Here is a 4,380-nt window from a genome sequence, read left to right as displayed (position 1 = left end):
TGACCTCATTCCATGAACTGCTATTGTGATTTCAAACTGTAATTGTGACCTCGATCCTTGAACTGCAGTTGTGATTCCAAACGGGAATTGTGGCCTCAGACTGGAATTGTGACCCCGAGCCTTGAGCTGCACTTGTGATTCCAAACCAGTATAGGGTCATCAGACTAGAATCGTGTCTTCGAGCCTTGAACTTTAGTAGTGTTTCCTGACAGGATTTGGGGCCTAAGACTGGAATTGTGATCTTGAGAGTTGAAATGCAATTGTGATTCCAAACAGGATTCATGAACTCTGACTGGAATTGTGACCTCGAGCATTGAACATCAATCGTGATTCCCAACATGAATTCTATCCTCATACTGGAATTGTGGCCTCAAGACTTAAAATGCAAATGTGATTTCAAACTGGAATTGTGACCTCAAGCCTTGAAATGCAATTGTTATTTCAAACCGGAATTGTGAAATCAAGCCTTGAACTGCTAATATGATTCCAAACCGGAATTGTGACCTCAGACTAGAATTGTGACCTCGAGCCTTGAATAGCAGTTGTGATTTTGAACTGTAATTGTGACCTCGAGCCTTGAATTGCAGTTGTGATTCCAAACGGGAATTGTGGCCTCAGACTGGAACTATGACCCCGGAGCCTTGAGCTGCAGTACTGATTCCAAACAGCTATTGCATCCTCAGACTGCAGTTGTGACTTCGAGCCTTGAATTTTAGTTGTGATTCCAAAGCCGTATTGTGGCCTCAGACTGGAATTGTGACCTCGAGGCTTGAACATCAATTGTGATTCCAAACAGGAATTGTGTCCTCATACTGGAATTGTGGCCTCATGACTTAAAATGCAAATGTGATTTGACACTGGAATTGTGAACTCAAGCCTTGAACTGCAATTGTGATTCCAAATTGGAATTGTGAACTCAAGCCTTGAATAGCAGTTGTGATTCCAAACGGGAATTGTGGCCTCAGACTGGAATTGTGATCTCGAGCCTTGAACTGCAATTTTGATTCCAAACAAGAATTGTGACCGCAGACTGGATTTGTGACCTCGAGACTTGAACTACAATTGGATTTCAAACAGGAAATGGGGCCTCAGACTGGAATTGTGACCTCATTCCATGAACTCCTATTGTGATTCCAAACTGTAATAGTGAGCTCGAGCCTTGAACTGCAGTACTGATTCCAAACAGGAATTGGGGCCTCAGACTGGAATTGTGATCTCGAGACAGGAATAGCAGTTGTGATTCCAAATGGGAGTCGTGGCCTCAGACTGGAAATGTGACAACTAGGCTTGAGCTGCAGTTGTGACACCATACCGGAATTGAGTCTTCAGACTGGAATCGTCACCTCGAGCAATGTAGAGCAGTTGCGATTCAGAACCAGAATTGGGACCTCAAACTGGAACTGTGACTACGAACCTTGAAATTAAATTGTGATTCCAAATCGGAATTGGGTCCTCAGACTGGAATTGTGACCCTGAGCCTTGTGCTGCATTTCTGATACCAAACCGGAATTGGGTCCTCAGACTGGAATCGTGATCTCGAGCCTTGAATTGCAGTTGTGATTCCAAACAGGAATATTGACCTAAGACTGGAATTGTGATTTCATTCCATGAACTGCTATTGTGAATCCAAACTGTAATTGTGACCTCGATCCTTGAACTGCAGTTGTGATTCCAAACGGGAATTGTGGCCTCAGACTGGAATTGTGACCCCGAGCCTTGAGCTGCACTTGTGATTCCAAACCAGTATAGGGTCATCAGACTAGAATCGTGTCTTCGAGCCTTGAACTTTAGTAGTGTTTCCTGACAGGATTTGGGGCCTAAGACTGGAATTGTGATCTTGAGAGTTGAAATGCAATTGTGATTCCAAACAGGATTCATGAACTCTGACTGCAATTGTGACCTCGAGCATTGAACATCAATCGTGATTCCCAACATGAATTCTATCCTCATACTGGAATTGTGGCCTCAAGACTTAAAATGCAAATGTGATTTCAAACTGGAATTGTGACCTCAAGCCTTGAAATGCAATTGTTATTTCAAACCGGAATTGTGAAATCAAGCCTTGAACTGCTAATATGATTCCAAACCGGAATTGTGACCTCAGACTAGAATTGCGACCTCGAGCCTTGAATAGCAGTTGTGATTTTGAACTGTAATTGTGACCTCGAGCCTTGAATTGCAGTTGTGATTCCAAACGGGAATTGTGGCCTCAGACTGGAACTATGACCCCGGAGCCTTGAGCTGCAGTACTGATTCCAAACAGCTATTGCGTCCTCAGACTGCAGTTGTGACTTCGAGCCTTGAATTTTAGTTGTGATTCCAAAGCCGTATTGTGGCCTCAGACTGGAATTGTGACCTCGAGGCTTGAACATCAATTGTGATTCCAAATCGGAATTGGGTCCTCAGACTGGAATTGTGACCCTGAGCCTTGTGCTGCATCTGTGATACCAAACCGGAATTGGGTCCTCAGACTGGAATTGGGGGCTCAGACTGGAATTGTGATCTCGACCCTTGAACTGCAAATGTGATTCCAAACGGGATTTGTGACCACACACTGCATTTGTGACCTAGAGATTTGAGCTGCAGTTCTGATACCAAACCGCAATTGTGACCTCAGACTGGATTTGTGACCCCGAGCCTTGAGCTGCGGTTTTGATACCAAACCGGAATTGGGTCCTCAGACTGCAATTGTGTCTTCGAGCCTTGAACTTTAGTAGTGTTTCCTGACAGGATTTGGGGCCTAAGACTGGAATTGTGATCTCGAGACTTGAAATGTATTTGTGATACCAAACAGGATTCATGAACTCTGACTGCAATTGTGAGCTCAAGCCTTGAAGATCAGTTGTGATTCCAAAGAGGAATTGTGTCCTCATACTGGAATTGTGGCCTCATGACTTAAAATGCAAATGTGATTTGAAACTGGAATTGTGTTCTCCAGCCTTGAAATGCAATTGTGATTCCAAACCGGAATTGTGAAATCAAGCCTTGAACTGCAATTGTGATTCCAAACCGGAATTGTGACCTCGAGGCTTGAATAGCAGTTGTAATTCCAAACGGGAATTGTGGCCTCAGACTAGAACTGTGACTCCGAGCCTTGAGCTTCAGTTGTGATTCCAAACGGGAATTGAGGCCTCAGACTGGAATTGTGATCTCGACCCTTGAATTGTAAATGTGATTCCAAACGGGATTAGTGACCACACACTGAATTTGTGACCTAGAGATTTGAGCTGCAGTTGTGGAACCAAACCGATATCGGGACCTCAGACTGGAATTGTGACCCTGAACCTTAAGCTGCAGCTCTGAAATCAAACGGGAATTGGGGGCTCAGACTGGAATTGTGAAATCAGGCCTTGAACTGCCATTGTGATTCCAAACGGGAATTGTGGCCTCAGACTGGAATTGTGACCGCGAGACATGAACAGCAGTTGTGATTACAAAACGGAATTGGGGGCTCAGACTGGATTTGTGACCTCGAGCCTTGGACTACAATTGGATTTCAAACAGGAATTGTGGCCTCAGACTGGAATTGTGATCTCGAGACTTGAACTGCAATTGTGATTCCAAACTGGAATTGTAAACTCAAGCCTTCAATAGCAGTTCTGAATCCAAAGCGGAATTGTGGCCTCAGACTTGAATTGTGACCCTGAGCCTTGTGCTGCATTTCTGATACCAAACAGGAATTGGGTCCTCAGACTGGAATCGTGATCTCGAGACATGAACATCAGTTGTGATTCCAACACGGAATTGGGGGCTCAGACTGGAATTGTGATCTCGAGCCTTGAACTGCCATTGTGATTTCAAATTGGAATTAGGTCCTCAGACTGGAATCGTGACCTCGAGACAGGATCAGCAGTTGTGATTCCAAACGGGAATTGTGGCCTCAGACTGGAATTGTGACCCCGAGCATTGAGCAGCAGTTGTGATTCCAAAGCGGAATTGTGGCCTCAGTCTGGCATTGTGATCTCAAGCCTTGAACTGCAATTGTGATTCCAAACAGAAATTATGACCTCAGAGAGTAATTGTGACCTCATTCCATGAACTCCTATTGTGATTCCAAACTGTAATAGTGAGCTCGAGCCTTGAACTGCAGTACTGATTCCAAACAGGAATTGGGGCCTCAGACTGGAATTGTGATCTCGAGACAGGAATAGCAGTTGTGATTCCAAACGGGAATCGTGGCCTCAGACTGGAAATGTGACAACTAGGCTTGAGCTGCAGTTGTGATACCATACCGGAATTGAGTCTTCAGACTGGAATCATCACCTCGAGCAATGTAGAGCAGTTACGATTCAGAGCCGGAATTGGGACCTCAGACTGGAACTGTGACTTCGAACCTTGAAATTAAGTTGTGATTCCAAAGCGGAATTGTGGCCTCAGACT

This window comes from Sturnus vulgaris, unplaced genomic scaffold, assembly GCF_052056855.1.
Source record: "Sturnus vulgaris isolate bStuVul1 unplaced genomic scaffold, bStuVul1.hap1 Scaffold_383, whole genome shotgun sequence".
In the NCBI taxonomy this organism is placed as follows: Eukaryota; Metazoa; Chordata; class Aves; order Passeriformes; family Sturnidae; genus Sturnus; species Sturnus vulgaris.
This window is presented reverse-complemented; position numbering follows the sequence as displayed.